Genomic DNA, 23293 nt, shown 5'->3' with positions numbered 1-23293 from the left:
CGGTAGGTTTAAGATTCCTTTGCGGAACAAAAACTTCATTGGTTTCGAGCAAATTTCTGCACATTTAAAGGACAAAACTAAAATTCTTTCAATCATTTATTATCATAATACACTCCCCTCTTAAACTGACTGAAGATATTGGGAATTAATTCAATAACTTTCTCAAAATACGCTACGAAATGTTACATATAAAATAATTTTTTCTAGAAAAGGACGCACAAAGGAGCAAAATTGTATTGATTTTTTTTAAATCACGCAAGGAATAACCCCTTGAAATTAATTACATTACTTACTGTGTATACGGTATATATCGAATACATGAAGAAGAATAATAATATGAGATCTGAACGAAGTTTTGATAACAAATATTATTAAGCACACATTCAAGAACATCTGCAACAAAAATCATACATCTACTCCAACATCTGTGGGAAGAGAAGCATTTTTGGCAAAGGAAAATGTCAAAAAGCCTAAGCCGAAGGAAATGAGTTTAAAAGTTTGAAACTACATAGATGAAAGTAAACACATGCAGTTTCTTCTAACTCTAATAGATGATTGGTCAGCATGAAAATAGATGAAAGGCTATTTAGAGATTAGCAGACATTTTTAATAATTAAAACGGAAAATCGTAATATTCGACCAGAAATTACAAAATATCTCCTCAGCGTATCCTTAAATAAATAAATGAAATAACTGGTGACGATTTTTATGTAGCTGATGATATTATTATGATGACAAAAGTGTAAGACAGGAGCAGATATTAAGAGATCGGCAGCTGCACACAACGCAATTAATGAAGTTATGGACCAAGATACTCATGCCTCGATGATGGTACTAAAGAGAGTTCACGGGGAAAAAGGAATTTTCTTTAGGACACTAATCCTTCGACCCGGTCATTGCAGCCAGTCTAGCAAATTTAGAAGCATCTTCTTCTCTACGTCGTGTACAAGGCCTCGACCTTGAATTTCGAACCTGCGCGTTGTTCTCGCGGTGTTGTTATTCCTCGTTCTTTGCTTCTCATTCGCACACTTACCCACTTCGGGTAGATTTCTGACAGAAGTACACTGCAGCCGCAGCCTACACTCTCACGACAGTCCTTCACTCAGGGTTCTCCAACTTTTGACCACCTAGAAAACAAAAGACAACCAGAATTAAAACGCCTATTAATCAAGAAACAAAACACATTCGAATTAGGACCCAATCTACAAGTACATTCACATATTTGGTATATAGATTTATATAGAGTAGACAGGGTGGAAAGTGTTTAAAACAGCTCATTTTTAATAATAATAATAATAATAATAATAATAATAATAATAATAATAATAATAATAATTTAACCTGGCAAAGTTAATGCCGTAGGGCCTTCATTTACACTCAATCAGGAGTCAAACTTGCTTACATAATTGAATATAAAACAATATCCATTTCAAGTAATAAACCTTAAGCTAGACGGATAAGATTTAAACAATGAAATCAAAATAGGCAGTTAAATAGAAATGTCCATAATAAAAATAAACACAGTGGAATACATTTTAAAGTAGTTGTTAGAAAAAATTCACTTAATAAAACTATAAACCGACAATCCAATAAAATGTTGACAATAAAAATAAAAATAAACACATCGGAATATATATTGGTATTAAGGTACAAGCAAATACGATACACATTATAAAACCAGAAACCGACAATTGAATAAAAATATACACAATAAAAATAATAAAAATACGAACAAATAAAGTGGAATATATATTGGTGTTAAGTGGTACTACTACTTATAAAATTTTCTGTAGAGATATTTCGTCAGCATCTTTATGGCGTACATTCAATTTAAATTATACTTGGTTCTATTTTTTTTCTTATGTCTTAATCACTTTTGTCTGAAACCTGTTTATATAATTTTTCATTTTAAATTTTATTGTGAGCTATTCTGTGTCGCAGGGCAAACCCAAAATATTGGGTCAGACCACTAAATTAAATTATTGAAAATCATCCTCCTCAAGTGAGGTTGACCACTGGCATCCGGAATTAGAAGCATCAAAATATAAAGAAACGTGAAATGAGTAAAATAAGTATTCGCTTTGTACATTTAAAACAAAAATTTATGTGTTATACACTAAATGATAGTGTAGAATTTGAAACTAGGCCTTCAAAATTTTCATCATAATTATCAGAATATATACCTTGTCTTCCATACCTCAGTGAAAAACATGGCATTTCGCTTTACAACTGGGATGTTACAGGCTTACTATTTGGAGCGAGGGGATGTTTATCAAAATTCACATGTAATATCCCTAAATCTTTTAAAATTCCCTTTTATGAGTTTGGACCTCGGTCTCATTTCACCATCATAATTGCACTTCCATGGATAGGAAAAGGTTACCCTGACGCTTGAGGGTGAAAAGGAAAGAAGAAGAATTAGACTTCCTCGCTTTCATCACCATCTCCTTTCTTTTCCATATTTCGGGCTTGCTCCGATGTAGAGGTGGCTGCGAACCACCACCGAACTTAGATCCTGTAGTATGTGGTCATTAGTTGCTGGTAGTAGTGTTTTCGTGGCCTTTCCCCTGAGCTCATGGTTGCTCGTGATACCGGGGTTGTGGGACCGCGTTGTTGCCCACGTGGAAAGGTAAAGGGATTATGCAGGCTGTAGGAGGAGTTCGGATGCAGCCGCAGGGGGGGTGGGCCTTAGGACATGCCCATCATTTCATCCCGGGTAGTAAAATGGGACCATTCAAGCCGCCTACCTGCGAGTTCATGTGTCTCCCCTCAAGGTGACTAACATGTACAGTACGATTATTTAGTCCTGACAGTCACCGATGATGTGCGCCTGGGTCAGGCGAGTCCATTAAATTACGCCAAGGGATATTCAGGTTAGTCTGTCGCCTGCAGTCAGAGCGATCGAATGTCACGCATGCGGTATAGCGTTGTGTTTCTAGTATAGTTAGGCTGTACTGCATGCCTTTACCGACCGCTCGACTTTATCTCTACTCCGGAACTCTACCCACTACTCCTATTGCTTCCCCTCTTTCGCGTCGCTGAGCTATGAGGACTAAATAATAGATCTGTAGATAGATATATGCCATTATCATATTCATAAAACGTCTCGCACACCGGTTGGCGACGTTCGGAGTGGGCTGGTTTGAGGACTTATGGTGTTGCCTGCATGAATTATAGATGTACAGCGAACTTCACCATAATGAATTGGTTTGGATCAGAATAAATCTAGCCGTAAGTTAGAGTAATACTGTACTCGTATTTGATTAAGAAAAACGTAAAATTAAGGTTTCACTTTCACCTTTAGGATAATAATGATGATAATAATAATAATAACAATAATAATAATAATAATAATAATAATAATAATAATAATAATAATAATAATAATGTCTAATATTAATAATAATCTCACCATCTTAATTTCAATTTTACGCATGGCGACCCATTACGGACTCCTGCCGTACTTTTAGTGGTCTTTCAAGCCTTTAATTTACTAACAACATTTCTCTAAAATTTCGTTGCGTTATTTCTACATAGTCTAGATATACGAAGCAGTTAATAGTCTATTTTAAATCACAGTCCAGTCAAGCTCCTAGCGATATTACTATATCAAGTAAGTAATTAACCTTATCTACTTATCTTTCAAGTTTTCTGTTAAACAATGAGTTACATGGAATATATATTTCATGAATAATAAAACCTCTAAAGCAGCTTCAAACTCAACATTCGTTTGTATCAGATTGAAAGTTTTCAAAAACTATGGTGCTCGTTTCTCTACTTCTGAAGTGATTGGACTTCTACTGCAGTTTACGTGTAATTTATCTAGAACTGTTTTTCAAGAACATTCCAATAAAAGGTCCAATTTCCGTTCTATTTACGTGCCCTTGATTCCAAACTGCATGATTGCTTTGAGGAAAAGTTTTGACGACTGACACGAACCAATGTCTAGTGTAGGAATAGCTATAACTCTTCGAGCGCAAAACTGCTTTGGCACTATTTGCTCAAAAGTTTTGTATGTAACTTAAGCGTATTTCGAGAGTATTGATTATGATTGTTATTTTAGTATTGTGTAGTTTAATTTTGTGGCCCAGAATTCTCTGCCAGGATAGAATTTATTGAGATATAATGAAAGAATCCAGTAAAGTATGAAGAACGTTCTGAACTACGAAAAATAATGTTTGGTAATCAGCAATTCGCCCAGTTCTTACATACGCCTCAGAACCAAGGGCTGAAGATTCAAGCAAGACAAATATTGGAAATCCAAGAGGTGCGAATTGGCTATTCTTAGAAAATCATTAAAATGAAATTGATAAAATACATTACACATTCCAGGAATGTGCAGTATCTATCAAAAAATATCGCGAGAGATATCACAAAGGAGAAGAGGTCCCCCGGAAAGACAAAACAAAAAGGGGAGCGGCTCATAATTCAACAGGCTTGTTGTCTATTATATAAGAGAAGATGATGAAGAAGAAGAATAAGAAAACATTGTCAAGCATAATATGGTAATCCATACACATTTAATTACACCACACATTCAGATTTCCTGTCATTCCCTCTTCAGTTTCATTTTGTTTATTTGTTGTATAGGCCGAAGTGTGATGACAAGATATTGTGATAATAATACAAAAGTTCGATTAGGATATTTTCACACCGGGAGCGAATGCAAACTCTAAGCGGGAACGCTTAATAGGCTTATTCATCCGTTTCGGCATCAACGCTGCGCGGTGTTCGGCTGGGAAGAAGGGGGTTGAAGAGAAGTCATATGGCTCCCTGTGAGAGAGTAGAATTCGCTCTTGGTGCCCAGGCCTGGTCCAGAATATAACTTTAGTGGCGTTGTAGAGTTTACTTAATTTTTGCAAATATTTAAAAACAAAAATTCACAGTGCAATTTAGGTGAAATTGCAGTGGTAAATTTCCAATTTATAATTATTACTATATTGAACGTCTCTAAAAATAATATGTTAGAAGCCTAAAGCAGTAAAATCAATATGTCACTTAAGCGGTAAGAAGAGGGAAATTGTTATGTGTGTTAGGTTGGGAATACTGAATGTGGAATTTTAGACTTTCTGCGGATTGGTTTTGTGCGGAAACCAAGCAAATACGCACGATCTCGCACAAAATTATATCCCTATAATCATCACCGTTGTTGTTTGGAATGTTGGAGTGTAACAATAACGTGCAATGGGAACTTACTATAGGAGGAATGTATCAAATCAACTATGAAGTTTGTTAAAACTTTTAACATTCTACGGTTTACTTGCATTTAAAAATAATTACAAGTTCTGTTTACTTACATTTAAAAATTATTACGTTGTTAGGTAGGAAAGAGCATTATATCCGTGTCCTGGATTGAATCCTATATAACATTAGAATAACTGAATCGTGTTCTAATAGCAAATACTCAACCATGTAGAGTTCACTTAACTCTTTCCCACTGTCATTTATGCTCCCTTGCCTCCACCATAATTTTGATTTAGGTTAGGACCTACATCATATGGTATTGAAAATCTATTGTTTATTTTACAATTTTATATTTATGCTTTTGACTGTTATGATGTTAATTTCAACGGTAAAATGGATTATTAAAATTTAAGTAATTTTATTGTAATACAGTAAATGTACGCCTGAAAATGCAATTTGCTTACGGAATAGCAATATATCGATAATCGTTCGATATATCGATATATTTTCTGCAATCTATATCGTTTATCAAAATTAGGTTTGCAATATATTGCAATATCAATATATAGGTATTTAATTTATTTCCTCCATCACTGAAACTACTCTCTTTAAACCGTTGCTTTTCTCTCATATAGAACATTATTACACTTCGTGTTAAGAAATGTTAATAATAATCAGTGAGAGCCGTTGGTCTGCTATGACAGTTTGACAGCCAATTTTCAAGTGTTCTGCAAGGTCTGATGCTTGATTCTGAGGCTGGGATTGCGGAATGAGGAAAGAGCAATAAGGGTTGAGAACCCTGGCGTCACTCCCTGCGGTTGGAGCCCTCCATTCTGCGGTCTGTTTGCCGATAATATTAGGTAGAAACCGCCCACAGACCAAACCTTGCGGTTGTTTCTCTGATGGTCCACAATGCACAATGCAACAGACATGACTCGAGGGCGGGATCGATACACAGTTTCGTAGCGCAACCTAATTAAATCTTTATTATATGATGGTAAGCCTTACGTCATCTTCTCTAACATACAAGTAATTTGAATACAACTAATACCAAACTAAACACAATTATATTAATGGTAAGAAAAGCACATCTAATGAGAGCATAATTACCCACCTTTGTAGTTGCAAGCGTCAATAAATAGTGGATAAAGAAAATAATAATAATAATAATAATAATAATAATAATAATAATAATAATAATAAACAAAAAATGATAAATTTGACTTACTTAGAGTGCTATGCATAGACATTTCGCTAGCCCGCGCTACGAGCGTGCTAAACTAGCCCCAGCTATCGACCGATTACTTGTACAGGATTCATATCATATCATATCATATCATATCATATCATATCATATCATATCATATCATATCATATCATATATCATATATCATATCATATCATATCACAAAATATCATATCATATCATATATCATATCATATCATAAAATATCATATAATATCATATCATATCATATCATATCATATCATATCATATCATATCATATCATATCATATCATATCATATCATATCGCTAACACTGGTTTATGGATACGAAAAACGTTAGTTCGCTGATCATCCACCGGAAACCCGCGCTAAGAATGCCTATGAATATGGCCCTTAGACACTATCTTATCAACTTTACAGGGAGTTATACCTGAAATCTTGATTTGCGTATCTTATGAGAACTTTCCAATTATCCATTTACTATACCTGCGACTTCACTTCAGACTAAATCATATGAAACAATGAAGAACATTGACACCCCTGACTGGAACAGCAATCTCCTTGCAAAGAAGCAGCAGCGACAATGAAGGTGCTGAGACCGTCCCCACGCTGTATTCCAAAGCGAGACCAATTTATTTTATTCTATGAGAGAGACGGGTACCGAACAGTCTTGTTTTTATTAAAGGTAAAGGAAACAAGCATTCTACGCGCAAGAAGGGTACAATTTAAAAGTTGAAAATCGTACAGTAATATCATGATTTAATATTTCCTGTCAAAAATGTGTGTGAAGCAGAATTTATTAACATCTCGCAACTAACTTTTAACACTATACATACAAATATAAGCTTCTGTGTCCCAATATCTACAAACATTTTACTGTCAAATGCAGATTTAATGGTTATCGTTATATGGGTTACTTACAAACATTTTGGCATAGAAATCATTGAAGTCTCGGGTTCGAATCCGAATTATCGAGAGATGGAACCAAATACATACTAAAATAATACCGGACAGCTAGCACTTCTGCGCGCTTACAGCGCAAGTGCTGCTACCTAGGCGGCAGGGTGTGCCGAAACCCGCGAAGTAAGTTCTAATCTACTATAATGTAGATTGTTACTGGGCTAGTAAATAGTTATATTAATTAGTGCAAAAATGTCAGGGTATATATGTGTTGTTTGTAATTGCTACAATTATAGCATTACAAACTGCTCCAAATCATACTTTCGATTTCCGAAGGATCATAAAACGTGAGTCAACAACATTCTTTAGTAGGCCTAATTCCTTCGTCTTTGTATTGACAGAAAAATAAAAATTATTTTTTTATTTAGGCCTAATAAATGAATAGAAGTTAAAATATATTGGGAATTTTAAGGTTTTATCAAATTAAGTTATATAGTTGTCCACATACCTTTACTAATTATTACAAGCATCATATTAATATCAGATTTATCTTTGCAGATGTCAGAAATGCGTATATAATGCGTTGTTGTAAATTCATTCTTAATGTCGGAATTAGTTTTGTCTCACTAAAACAAAGAAAGAGTATGTAACAATTAATTACGGAAAGTAATGCAGTGAACTCTCCTAAGTTCGACAGAACAGAATTGGAAGTTCAGTCCAAAAAGGGTAGTGGGTGTGGCAGGTGAAATGAATACAAATTCTTATTGGTTATCCATCAACGAATACAGTACTGTCATTTCCTGTCCGCCCCGAGACTTGTGTATGCGCTTCGAGTACCACAATGGGTTTCGACAGTTTCGTCTCACAAACGGCACAATTCTCAAATAGAGAAAGAAGAGTTCATTAATTTAAAATCAGTGATCAATATGGATGTCCTAATCAATAAAATATTCTGTTTTCCTTCAACAAAAGTATCACTACAAGACACAGAACTAATTCCCATTCAAATGGCAAACCCATTTCTTAGTGCCCGTATAGGGGCGTGTCTAATTGTCCTACGTAAGCAGTCGAACTATAGGATGTCGAACTCGATTTCTGTCGAACTTAAGAGCTTCCACTGTACGAAATATGCAATATTTCTCATAATATCCAGCTTTGATACAAAATAATAATGTTATATTAAATACTATTCAACATTTCTTATGTGTCTCATATATTATTCCACATAAGTACCTCACTTTTAAACAATAGTCCGATTCCCGCTATGTTAATATTTGTATTTGTGGACGTAATTCCACACCGCTCCGCTAGATGTCAGGTTCGCGCTATTTCGCACTCACGTCAATGCTGCTAGTATACAGCTGCCCAGTATTATTATAGTAAGGTATTTCTTCGAATTGTTAATAACGACAGAGCAGTGGAGACTTTGAAGATGGAAATCAGCAGGGGAAGAAGAATGATGAGTCAAGGAAAAAAAATTAGTGGGGGAAGAGGAGGTGTGGAAAAAAGAAGGGGAAGTATAGATGTTAACGAGTAAGTAGTGTGAAACGAGGGGATAATAGGGAAGACAATTCAGTATGGGCTATAAGTAATTAGAGGAAAAGGGGATAAAAAATAGCAGAGATATGGTGTAAAGGCAGAGATGAATGGATTAGAAATAATGGATCACCTTGTTTTAAGGAAGAAATTAAAGAGTATGTTAATAGGAATCAGGCAGAGATACTATATGAATAAGGAAAGAAAATAGATGACGGAGAATTGGTAAATTATACCTACAGATACAATTTCTCAAATATATGGAATTGTTTTTATAAATACAGTGGACCCTAAGATTTAAGTTCTTAAATGAAGTTAGGTAAATCAGTGTTCCTATGGGGTGAATGGTAAGTGTTATTGAGGATTTTGAGGACTAAAAGTTAAAAATGACAGTCAGTATATAGGCTATAATTAGTTGTGTGTTGGAATATGTAAGGTAAGCATCTGGTTTACATTTATTTGGAATTCAAAGAGTCTCCTCAACACATGGCATTTCAAATGAAAAGAATTGTTTCTTGTGTAAACAGCTTCACAGATTTTGTTGTTGAAAAATTGTGAACAGATTTCAGAGTTCATGTTGACCAGGCGTAACAAAGTACCTAGTGATAACGAGATTCTACCTAAAATAGAGGAAATTTTTGCTCATAGACTTACTAAATAATCGCTAGACCGCTCACTGGAGCTAGTGTTATGCTCCCAAATTGAACAGCCGACGAGCGGCCATTTGTTTGGTAGAGCTGAATAAGCATGGTTCTTTCGTGTGCTGCTTTTAGTTGCAGCAATCCACACGGATGTAAAGATAAAAAAGGAAGGAATGTTATATTTTACTGGTTAGTTAATGCTTAATTTCTACGACGAATTTTTCTCCATATTATGCTACAGAAGACAAACCATTGTACTTGCCATGTGACTCTTTATGCTTCAAGTTTCCTACGAGGAAAGATTCTCTTAATCGAAAGTGGATAGGTGCAATCCGCAGAGAGAATTTCTACCCTACAATGAATTATTCAGTGTGTTCAACTCATTTCGAAGATAGTTGTTACCTTTCAAACTACGTTATTATACATTATTATTGTCCTTCATTCACTCCATATCGTTCATTTTCTTCAAACAGCTGTTGTTTCAGTGCATACATAATAATTATTCACGAATTTAAAGATACAGAAACATATCCTATATGCTGCATCCTATCTTCCCTTTGTTATCTACATACATGAATTCATTGATACTGTTCTGCTAAAGGACAGGTGTTTCATTGCAAACCCACCATTCTCCAATCTTTCCTATTTCCCCCTTCCTCTTAGTATCCGCATAAGATCTATTTATCTTAGTGTTGTCTATCATCTGGTATTATTATTATTATTATTATTATTATTATTATTATTATTATTACTACTACTACTACTACTACTACTACTACTACTACTACTACTACTACTACTACTACTACTACTACTACTACAGTCCGAATTTCACGAGAAGATCCCAGCAAGGAATGCGAGTTTTTCCCCCACTTTAATAAACCTATCCCCCACACGGAACCACCCAGCCATTGACTGAGACTTGTTTGTCCCAGCCGGCCAATGACACCACTCCCATCCACCTGCTCCTTCAAGAACAAAAATAAAGGAGTATTAGATATACCATAAGTGGAAATATAAGGCATAAACTATATAGAACCTATAAATCTACAATATAAATAAAATTTAATAGACATCAGTTTATTACCAATATCAATCCGGGGATAAGCTCTATAATATATTTTTCTAATTTTTATTATTTTTGGTTAGTGTTGTTTTTATAATAATTACCATTTTAAGTCTGTTAAAATTTTATTTTGTTTAAGTTTTGATTTATTTAGTATTGAATTATTTTATTGGAATTTTTATTAAATTATTATTTATTTGTAATTATGTTACTGGCTTACGCTCTCCTCTTACCCCGCAAGTACCATACTCCCCTCGCAGGGATCTTTTCTTGAAATTTTGACACTACTACTACTACTACTACTACTACTACTACTACTACTAGTGCTGCTGCTGCTGTTACACAGAATTGAAATTCCAAACTTTAACAGAATGTTATAAAATTTGAGCGTGTACAACTGAAAGCACCTACTCGGTATATATAATAACTTATGAAGACACATGATTTATTAGTAATAATAGTTACTTTACCTCCTAAAATGTTGAAAAATAGTATTTTTAAAATAAAATAAAGTATTTCCTATGCAATATATTATTTAGGACACGAATATATTGGAAGATACCTGCTGTACCTAAAACATTACAAGAATACATTATTTCTCAGATGTTATCCCTGGAAAATTAAAAAATTCTATAATGATACTATGTTTCTATAATAATGGTTAAAATTAAAAAAAAAATTGTTGTAAAATTTTTATTGCGGATTAAAGAAAATTAGTTTAAAAATACCAGTTTATTATAATCCAGTGTAGAATAAACTATTTATAATTAGGTATTTTTACCAGTTCACTCATAAAAAATTAATGACCTAAAAAGGAATTTCAAATTTCATTCGTCAACTTTAGTGACATGTCTGTGGAAAGCTGGCAACGCTGAAGTTAGGATATCTAAGGTGAAATAACTACACTCACGCCCTCTGTTTTTGTTCTGCTATTTGTTCTTCACATGGTTGCTGCATATTGCTTTTAATTTTATTGAAAATCTGAAATATATTACTGTTCGTATCGGGTACATTGTTTAACAATTACTTTCTTCTAATGACCTGGGTCATAACTGCTGTGAAGAAACGCAACGCTTTTTCTTCTACTCTGTGTGTAAAATGTGAAATAATACAGATATCCGTATTGCCTAAACTTCTAAATGAAAACTGACATAAAAAGCGTAATGTCCTGTGGAAAGATGAATGCCTCCGGCCTCGCCTACACCACAGCGGTTTAAAATCGGCTTTGGAATTGATAATTATCGAACATACGAAGCTTTGAAGGACGTTCAAAGTAAACTGTGCTCTTGTACACCAATATAGCCCCTAGTCTTCTGGGTCTTGCCACAAAAGATTAATTGATCTTTCAGTAACAAAATATATACATGACACGCAGAGGGAAGGGCGGACTGGCTTGGACCCATCCCCTTCCCTGAGAATGGAGCAACCCTTTGAGGGTAAATGAATTGTGTATAGACCGTCAAATTCCGCTTCCTTTCCATCTGCGGCCCAGTCTCCCCATTGTTCTTTAATTCGTCATGTTCCTGTCACCACCATTTATCTTCATTATACTTTGCCCACGAGAACGGCTATTTACCGCACAACTGGACAATTAAGTCTCTCTGTAGCGTGGCAACCGAAACAGATGAATGTGTAAGATTAGTTTGGACGTATGATGTTCTGTGGGATGAAAGATTGTCGTCTTTGTTACTATTTGTTATGAAAGAGAGAGTAATGGAACCTAGATTTGATTAAAGACATTGGAGTCGTAAAAACAAATAGAGATAATACGGTACTTCTATAGCTTGAAAACAATGTATTACGAAACTCCCAAACCCGGGGAGAATATGTTAAGATTTTGGTATTAAGACGGTTAAGTTACAGTTGAATTTTCGCGAATTTCTATTATGTTTTTAAGTAGACTAATCTCTCTCCAAAAAAACGAGGCGCGTCGTAAAATCATTGGATCCATGTGTGATCTGGGATATTTTCAGTTTAGAGGGAAAGGAACTGACCCCAAAGTCTGAAGATTGATTATGTTTCAAGACGTAATACATATTTTTTTATGTAAGATACCCGCGGGTAATAAGACCCAGGTCCACACCTGTGGAGTAACGGTCAGCGCGTCTGGCCACGAAACCAGGTGGCCCGGGTTCGAATCTCGGTCGGGGCTAGTTACCTGGTTGAGGTTTTTTTCCGGGGTTTCCCCTCAACCCAATACGAGCAAATGCTGGGTAACTTTCGGTGCTGGACCCCGGACTCATTTCACCGGCATTATCACCTTCATCTCATTCAGACGCTAAATAACCTAGATGTTGATACAGCGTCGTAAAATAACCCAATAAAAAAAAGTAAATGAGACCCAGCATATTATAATACCCACTGCCTAGTTTTGCCATTACTTATACACTTTTGCAAAAGAGAGCAACAGCTCTTGAGAACTAATTCTTCTTGCATTCGAGTGAGGTATAAAGAAATAAGATTCTCATTCTTATGTGTAGTTGACTGGTGGCAACAAGTTATATGTGATTATTTCTTATTTAATTATAAAATTTTGCAAAATTTAAGCAGATATTTAATCGTTTGACCGTGTGTTATTAACATAATAGCCTATTAAATGCACGTTATTGTGTAAATATTAAGAAGTTTGGGGCTACCGTGAATCTTTCGCTAATGAGCACATGAACACTCCATAATTTAAAATTGGCGTGAAGTAACAGAGCAGGAAATAAGGCGCATGAAATAAATATGTGGAAACGCTCACAAGTTCATAGAAGTCCCTGAACTATGAAGCTCAAAATCTGAACCACAATCTTTTTGCAAGAAACGAAACAAACGAGAGATTGGCAATTCCTAATGTAGAAAGAACATTGGATGATGACCCATCAACTTCAGGATCTGGAAACATCCAAGAGACGCGGATGTGTGCCGTCTGCGAAGAGAATTGTTGAAGATAAACACGTATGTCTCTTGTGAATGTTCGGTGCACGATGAATGTGTAGGCCTCACTGAAGACTTTGTATTCCCAAGTTATGATCAGTACTTACATTATTTATTGTGGGCCTTAATATGTGTCACAGCAGGATATAAGGCCCAGTGATATCATGTTAATTTTCATTGCACACAGCATTTATATGTATGCTTGAATATTTCTTTGAAGTAAAATAATATAGCACAACTATAAAAGTATGCCATTCTATTATTTAAAACTTGCTAAAGGTATCCAGTTGAAAGTAAGAACATTTTAGTTCTTACGTGGGACTTATTACTCCCTGTTACCTTATTTGTCAATATTCTGAAAAAAAGTCTGCAAAGACTGAAAATTTGAAAGTTTTAGAAATTGCACTGACGCTCTTATAGTTATAATCTGAATTTATGTGTTATCAAGATTACCTCCAAAATTAAAATTTTTAAGATAACTGAAGTAACATAACTACTCTTTTTGGATGTCTACCGGTAATTTAGTTTAACAATATTATTATATCGAATAACTACGATATTATTATGTTCATAAAATAAGTAATATTTTGTCCTCGAGTAGAAGATTTTGCAAAGCAGAAGCATATATAAATACTTTGTCTATTTTGGAATAAACTAATTTTTAAAACGGTTTTCTGATTCACCTGCAAATTCACAGTTACGAGGTATCACATATTAGCCATCGTATTATTGTAGTTAAACAAGCCTTCCTTGTATTAGAATTCATTTTATACTTCAGCATCTGTACGTATTAAGAAGCGTATTAATACTGCCCGAAACTATTGACAATAACACTGATGGTGTAGGGTCGCTAAAATACTGATGCGTACTACCAGTATTATTGACTCAGTATTAGTGAACAGTAAGATTCCCATAAAGTAGCTGTATCAGGATAGGCATCCTTGGTCCGTGCGTTTTGTTTACAAACATGAACTAGTGGTCGCGTGTCCTCCAGCCGACAGTAGTGACGATGTATGTTCAGTTCCTATCAGCTGTACTGTCCATTCACTGAGGTTTTAGCTAGAGGGTGGAGAGCGCTCTTCCCAGCAAGTAGAGGTTTAGCTAGTGGAAGGGGGTAGTGTTTACTTAAATGTATGAATGGATGAGTGGATGTATGGATGAATGAATGAATGAATGAATGAATGAATGAATGAATGAATGAATGAATGAATGAATGAATGAATGAATGAATGAAGTGCATTTATTGATACACAATTATACAAACTCATGTGCACAAGATCCTTCGCACGAGTCCGTACGGCCATTCGTGCTATAACTATGCACAGTTTGAATCTTCAAAGAAAACAAAAAGAATACTACTAATAATAAAATAGAAAAACAACAATAGTTGTTATTATTACTACTGTTATCATGAATTATCACAATTACACGTATTCTAATTTCATAACAAATTTCAGAAAAAGAATAAAAAGTAATAAAAATAAAATAAATGTAAGATATTAAAGAGAAAAACACAGTGAAACATAGGCTATATATAACAATTCAATTCAATTCCTTATTAAAATTGCAATAAATAATCCAAATAATAAATATTTATAAAATCCGGTGCTTTTCAATATTACATTCATGATTAATACTGTCATAATTTTTATAGAATATCTTTTAATTCTATTATACTTTTCATTAGATCTTGAAAATATTTCTCAGAACGTGACAAACCATAATTTAATTTCCTTATTCCTCTGTGTAAATATTAATCTGTTCTGTTTTCGAGCATTTAGAAGCTGTTTCTTAATAGTGTTCCGCAGAATATGACCATTTTCATACTAGTGTGTGCAACTTATATTACATTCCTGATAAATCCAAACTTATCCAATTATTTTGTGGTCCATGTGCTACTCTTGCTTTAAATTCATGTAGCGACTCAAGCTGCCAGTATCACAGCATTTGGTATGTCTCTTGTAAAATGTTTTTTTTCTTTTTTGTTTACACCCTTTCACAATTTCTCACTACCCGTGTTCGTAAGAAATCTTTCTTCGTTTCGTATGGCTAAACATAAACATGCTTTCGGATGTATGCTTAATGGTCCGTAAATATTCGCATCATTGTGACATAATAGTAATAATATGTTTCTTATTCCGGAAGTAGCTTTATCAAATTAAACAATGTTCGAAATTCTAAGCAATATACGGGAAGGCAAGTTTTTATCGAGTTATTACTCAATTACATACTCGTTCAAATCATCAGTAAATTCGGTATTATTATCGGTAAATTTTACGATTAGTACGATTCGTTTACCTAAACCCGTTTTTGCTTGAACGTTAAGCAAATCCGTTGAACGCAAGGTCGTTTTTTATAATATTCCATTCAAAATCATTATCATCGTCATCATTGACCGCATGGTTTAGGCCGAAATGCCTACTTCAGCTTCACAAAGTAGGTTAATTAAAGCTGCTCTCTTCAGTTCTGCTTTGATCTGCTTAAATTGCGCTTTCGTTTGTTCTGTAAGGTTATAGTGAGATACGGTAGTTTCACCGTCTTTGTAAATCATATGTAATGTCCAATTCGCTATAGGCCTACTATACTTTGTAAATTTTCAGTTCCATACGCGTTTCATTAGTTTTCGGTGATAACAATAAAAAGTAGGCAGCCAAAGAACGCTCATTACATACAGGGTAATCCGTTTAAGTATGGATGAAATAAAAACACAGTAAAACATTTGCTACTGAACTTTATTAAGTTGAAACTTTGTGCTCGCAACACTGAAAGATGGGAGATTCCTCAGAGCTCAACATGACCCCCATTGCGCTCCCTGCACAACTCATAACGGTGATGCAATTCAGCCCATGTCTGTTGTAACTAGACTTCGTTGAATTGCCACACGCAGCATGCAATCAGGTTGCCGATGTACGGTAGTATAGAGGAGGTGAGCGACCGCCCGGTCGCGTAGTATAAGCAGTTTCATGTTAAGAGATGTGACCGGTCCATATAGATAAAGCAGCTACAGCTAATGTATACCTATGTAAGCACTTGTTTTTGCATTACTGTGGTTGGAATAGTCAAAGCTTAACATTTGTTCAGTGTAGACAGAATTCAATCAAACATACTAAAATGAGAGTGTTGCTGTTCCAAATAATTGCCCCTGGAATACCCTTACCCCCGCAGCCAGTCTTGACCCGTTGGGGAACGTGGTTGGATGCTGTTCATTATTATGCAGAACATTACGGGATAATAATGGAGATAATTGATGCATTGGATAGCACAGACAGTTCCGCTGTTGCAACTGTAAAAATCATTGCTTTCTGAACAGCTATTGGAAGATATTCTGTTCATTGATTCTAATTTTAAAATCGTGTCCAAAAGCATCATTCTGTTAGAATCGTCTAAACTACAACTCTCAGAAGCCCTTAATATAGTGGATAAAGTATCACAAACCGTTATCCAAAATAACAATTCACTAATTTCAGAAAAAGTGAAATGTGAGTTGAGAAACATTATTGCCAAAAATTCTGCCTATTCACAACCTTCGTATTATAAATTATGTACTATCAGGTCACGACAAGACGTCTGAAGTTTGTGTACTAAAAAGTAGTAACTTTCCGTTCTTCAAATATGCACATATTACATCGTGTGATGTTGAACGTACATTTCCCAATATAAAAACTGTTTAAGTGACCATCGGAGGAGATTACTTTGCAGTCGCTCAAAATGTACGTAACTCTTCATTGCAATGCACATATTCAAGAATGATGTGAGTATCTTACATTAAATTTTAAGAGTTAATATATGTCACTATAAAATAATTGTGTATTTACATGTTTAGACATTTCCTACTTCAAAGATCATTCATTATATTTCTTAAATGCAGGATACAGGTTTTATTGTAACCGCAGTATACTGCTCAGTGTTTACATTAGAGGCATACTCAATCCTTTGCACGATCCCTGCTCATACAGTCTATACTGCGTGCGCAGTAAACCTTGCGATTCTCGTGGCAATTCCACGAAGTCTAGTTGTAACATAAGAGGAGTGATTTATTGAAAAGCTTGTATAATGTTTACTCTCAGATCATCAATGTTCCTGGGTTTATGTGAATAGACAAAGTTTTTAACAAAACCCTACACGAGGAGGGGTTAGATCTGTAGATCTGGAGAGTTTGGGGACCAAGCCAACAGGTAACTGCTTCTCGTACTGGGTTTCGCCTGCGACCTTCTGCAAGTTTTTTTTTTTTTTTTTTTTTATTTTTTTTATAAACACAGAACCGAACCTGTTTCTACAAATGTTCGATACCACAACATTATGGAATCGTATTTAGATAAATTACACACACCATGCTCACGTCTAAATTTACTTTGAACTCCTTTAACACTCTCAAATTTAACATACCAAAGAACACATTGTGCCCGCTGTTGATTTGTAGTAACCATTTTAATCAACTACGATTTTCATTTGTCCTTTCAGATTATGCATTGTCGATTGTCATATATGGAAACTCCCATCTTTTAATCATAATGTAACCAGCAAGAAATTTTTCTTACTATCATAATAGCTTTATAATAATAAATTAATATTATTCATACCCAAACTGATCAGACTATTCGAATCAATGTGTTACAGACGCTTGAATTTTAATAGACGTAATAACATGAATCCAAATTTCGATTGCAAGTATTCCAAAATTCCCAATCAAGGATCTAAAATAAGTATTTTATTTTATTTATTTATTTATTTATTTATTTATTTATTTATTTATTTATTTATTTATTTATTTCCTCTGGTGGAGTTAAGGCCATCAGACCGTCTCTTCCACACCACCAGAAATACAATGCAACTACAAGAAAAATCATACATCAATAAATAAATGTCCTTAGTGTCAGAATAGAATCTCATGTATTCCACTGTGCTCAAAAGCGAATTGACAAATAAAGCGTATATCAGTATCAGAAATTTTACACGTAGAATGAAGCCATTTTCAGATTCGGAGATTGTTAAGGAGTGTTTTCTAGCTGTGACACATTTTTTTTCTAAATTTTCAAGTGATAACCAGATAAAAGGTTAAATAAAACAAAAAATCAACCTCCTTGTGTTGATGTAATTTTGCAGAATAGTAAGATGGTGTGTCCAACTTCAAAACACAAGTAATGTGTGTCAGTAATTTTACTTGAAAGAAGTAATAATAATAATAATAATAATAATAATAATAATAATAATACTTATCAATAGAAATAGCAATAATATAGGCCTACTGTACACAATAATAAAAAATCCGCGTATTTTGTCATGCTTTAATATTGTTAAAAAGCATTTCAGCTCTCAACATATTATTATTTCTCACATTTTTCTCTCCTCTAGTTCCTAATGAGTACCACTAAACTCTGTACCAGTAGCCTATCCATTATGGCAGTAAAGCCCATATTCCAGGAAATACATTGCTGAATTATGGCACTACTTCACGCACGAAGGTAATCCGCGTGTTTTGGATCCTGAAGTTAATATGGTAATCATTACATAACTGAGACCCAATATGGATAAATGAATCAATATGACAAGAAAAGGGATTCCCCAGAATCTGTCAACGTGAATAATTTATGTAGCATAAATCTCACTTAATTCTGCGGTGGAAACAAAACGTACTAGCCTTTCGATGTGTGGTGACGATAGTGAAAAGAAATTCTAACAGTTGTGGAGATCATTTCACCACAAATCTAACGAAGTCATAATTTTAAAACGCGTCAGCTGCGCCTGTGGGTGAACCGCGCGATTTGGGGCCGACCCAGCGCTAATCAGTGCGGTCCTTGTTTATTAGGATTGTTACCCACTCATATATCACGGAATGCATATGTACAAGTGCCAGGTTATTGTTGTGTGAAGAGCCTAAACTTTTCTGTTCGAGCAACTTTGTTAGAAAAGTTAAAATGCACGAAGACAGAGTGTAAATTGTGATGTACGAAAACGCTGTGGCTTGAGAGAGCGAGGGGGTTCAATTCCTCCTATGCAAACTTAGTCATAATGTTATTTTCAGAAATTTTGCTACAGCAGGTATAAGTTAATGAAGAATTAGGCAGTGTACCGCAATTCACATTTGTAATAGAGAGAGACAACTACGGATATTCATTAACATTGGTCTTTGAATAATTAAGTATTACAGAACTCTGTGTCGAATGACATTATTTAATTAGGTGACAAATGAGTACGAATGAATGAGTAAATGAATGCCTGAATAAAAGAATGAATAAATGAATGGAGTTAGTGAGTGACTGACTGAGTGAGTAAATGGATTAGTGAATGAGTGAATGGATTAATTAATGGTTGAATGGATGAATGAATGAGTGAATGAATGGAGTGTGTGACTGAATGAGTGAATGGATTAGTGAATATAAATGTATTATTATTATTATTATTATTATTATTATTATTATTATTATCGATTACAACTATAGATTCGGCTAAATTAGAAAGTATACAAAGAAAATGTATATCTTTATGTTCATTCAGATTTCTGCCCATTAATTCCGGGTATAATTACGAGAGAAAATGCGAATATTTTAATTGTCAAAACCTATATGCTAGACGTCATGAGCTAGATTATCTGTTCTTTGGAAGGTCCTCAAAGGTGATAAATATCCTGTGACTCCTTCTTAAACAATATTACCATACGTATACTAACGAAAGATATGAGAGCCCACAAAATTTGCTATAATATAAATTCAAAATTTCTTTCACCAGTCTCCAGATGCATTAAAATGCCAACATGCATGGCTAAGAATTCGATCCTTTCAAGGTATAGACTTAGTTTCCTCTTGACAATGACTTATCATTTATGTATTCTTTCAGAAATTGTACTTAACTATCATTGAATCATCACTATTATTCTCATAATATAATATAAGATCATAGATTAGAGGAAATTTCTTCGTTCAAAATGTTTATGTTCATTTTTATTTTTATTTTATCATTATTGTTACTTTTATTTTTATTTATATGCAGCCAGTGATTGACATTAAAATTTAATTTACTTACTTATTTCAAATTAATTATTATTATTATTGTAAATTAATTGTTTTCAAAACTTAATTCTGTTTATTGTGTACTAAACCTATTACTGTATCACTTTTGCTGGACTATCATTGGCTCATGGCTTTGACCAGCACATTAATATTATAATAAATAAATTATTATTATTATTATTATTATTATTGTTATAATAATAATAATTATTATTATTGTTATCATTATTTATTTATTTTATTTTATTTAACTATCTAGCTAGTGAGTACAAATTACATTTATAAAACAAAAATGTTTCTAGCCACTACCGTAAGAGCCAGGCTCGTGTACGGTGTGGTATTAGTCAATAATATAACAGAATATTTACAAGGACAGTTTACAAAATACAGTAAATAACTTAATTTAAACGAATAAATACAACAGAAGGGCAAGAACAAAGAAGAAAGAGAAAAAGAGAGAAAAATACACATTTAATATAAATTGACAATCCGACAGAAGCCTGTGATATTCAATAAAAACATGAATATAATCGACAGAAATAAAAGGTAAAAAAAAATGGATAATTTTACAAATTTCTTTTTCAAAAGCTTCAATTTTAAAATATTCCAAATTTGGAAAATGGTTTGTAATTTTAATATAAAGCCTTGGGCCTAAACTAACACCTTGTTTAAGAGCTGCACTTCTTCTATGACATTTAGACTCAATTAATGGGAAAGTAGACTTTTGTCTTCGAGTACGATATTCATATCGATTATTATTATTATTACTATTATTATTATTATTATTATTATTATTATTAGCCTATATAGTACAATTAATATCCTTAGTAATTTTTGTTAAAGTCGCTATTACATATACACAAATAAACTTTGAAAATATGTCTCAACTATTTTGTTGTATTTTTTCATAGAAAAACTCTTATAAAACAATAACGTCTGTCACGATTATTTTATTTTTATGGACTGTAACTCACATACATTGCTAAAATAACAAAGTAGTCGGCCAACTGACTTTAACACGATACCAAAAGCGAATAACCGAAAGAGTGATTCTGCTGAAACGAGTGGATATAGTACCGTAATGTCCCAAGAGCACAGGGCTCTATCACCGCTCGAAATAGGTTAAACTATAACAAACGGCTTCACATCGAAGTCTCGTACATTTTATAGCAGCTGGGGATGACGATGTCATATTTCAGGCAAATAAAAATCGTAAAAGTATGAAATATATCCCCCTTGAGGTGAGAAACAAAATTAGCATATTAATAAGAAATGACTGCATTATAAAAACCATTAAGGCTACAGATTTTTTTGTATAAGTAACTGCAAAACAATTCCCTGAAGTTCAGAGGTTAGATCAAATTGGTTAGCCCCAGGGGACTGCAATATTTTCCCTCTCTTGTGTAAGTCTGTACGAAACTGAATTCATTCACGTAACAATATAAATATCCTCGTGTTTCTATAACAGTTCGCTCTTTTCGTTACGAGCTTTGTCATGCCTTATCAGACAGCAATAATGATAACGTCGGTTTACGATCAAAACACATTAAGTCAAAAATATAACTTCTGAGAAAAAGGCGTATATAATGTACATAATGTATGTATATAAACTTATATTTTGAAAATGAAATACGCATCAAAAGAAACAATTTGCTAAAATTAATATTTTTAGAATTGTAAAGAGTATTCAAGCGCCTTTTTCTCAGGAATAATATTTTTGACTTGAAGTGTTTTGCTTGTAAACCGGCGATAAGTGCTCCTGTTAAAGGTTAGGTGCACGAGTGCTAAGAAACTAATTTTTATTATTAAAACAACTATTTAAAAAAAGAGAGAGAAAGAGAAGAAAGAAAGAAGATTTTAAATTATTTTGTATTTAACGACTTTCGCAACTGCCAAGATTACATCAACGTCCTCGGTGTGCCATAATTTTGTCCCGCAGTTCTTTTACTTGCCAATAATTCTACTGACATGAACCTGTCGCACTTAAGCATACTTAAATGCCTTCGACCTAGACTGGGATCGAACCCGCAACCTCGACCAATCTCCAGCACTACCGACTGCGCCACCCAGGCCGACAAGAAATAAAAATAGAAATATACAAAGAAATAAAGAAAGAAAAAATAAAGAAACAATCAAGCAAAGATAGTGAAAGAATAAGGAAATAAATGTAAGCAAGCCTATTACACACATATACAGAAGGACGGATGGATGAAGGATAAATGGATGAATGGGAAAAAATGTGATTGAAAGAGTGGGTTGTTATGTGAATGAATGAATGAATGAATGAATGAATGAATGAATGAATACATGGACGGATGGATGGACGGACGGACATTGGATGGATGGATGGATGGACGGACGGACATTGGATGGATGGATGGACGGACATTGGATGGATGGATGGATGGATGGATGGACGGACGGACATTGGATGGATGGATGGATGGATGGACGGACGGACGGACGGACATTGGATGGATGGATGGGTAGGTAGATACCTACATCTTAATTGAAGGGTTCAGAGCCATTGTAGGCCAAGCGCAATTTATTAAAAAACGGAGAGAGCAAAGGTTAAGTGAATGCCATGGTTTAATGAAGATTGACATATCATTTAGTTTGAATGTGTATACTTTATATTAGTTGCTGTATGTTTCCATTGAACTATGGTAATAACTTCATTTTAACCCTTGTTTTCTTTGGTTTTAGTAAATGGTGCTTGGCCCACTATGGTTCTGAACCTTTCAATTATCGATCTTGTTTTGTTTTTATATCGTTGATATATTTTATGAAAGAATAATTCTTAATTCTTAGT

General features: G+C 34.1%; 2 protein-coding genes across 6 annotated transcripts in view; one reads left to right on the top strand and one right to left on the bottom strand.

Annotated features, from left to right (window-relative positions):
* Positions 1 to 23293, top strand: part of LOC138712054 (neurotrimin-like) — a 236606-nt gene that overhangs the window by 56448 nt on the left and 156865 nt on the right. The window lies entirely within an intron of this gene.
* The window catches only part of LOC138712053 (sodium-coupled monocarboxylate transporter 2-like), a 156194-nt gene that overhangs the window by 75577 nt on the left and 57324 nt on the right, over positions 1 to 23293 (bottom strand). For all 5 annotated transcript variants that reach the window (XM_069843444.1, XM_069843445.1, XM_069843446.1 and 2 more), the window contains exon 2: positions 1034 to 1127. The gene's annotated coding sequence lies outside the window, so the exon portion shown is untranslated. The remainder of the gene's footprint in view (positions 1 to 1033; positions 1128 to 23293) is intronic.

Source organism: Periplaneta americana, chromosome 13 (genome assembly GCF_040183065.1).
Source record: "Periplaneta americana isolate PAMFEO1 chromosome 13, P.americana_PAMFEO1_priV1, whole genome shotgun sequence".
Lineage (NCBI taxonomy): Eukaryota > Metazoa > Arthropoda > Insecta > Blattodea > Blattidae > Periplaneta > Periplaneta americana.
The sequence above is the reverse complement of the archived record's forward strand: the minus strand, read 5'-3'. Positions and strand labels throughout refer to the sequence as shown.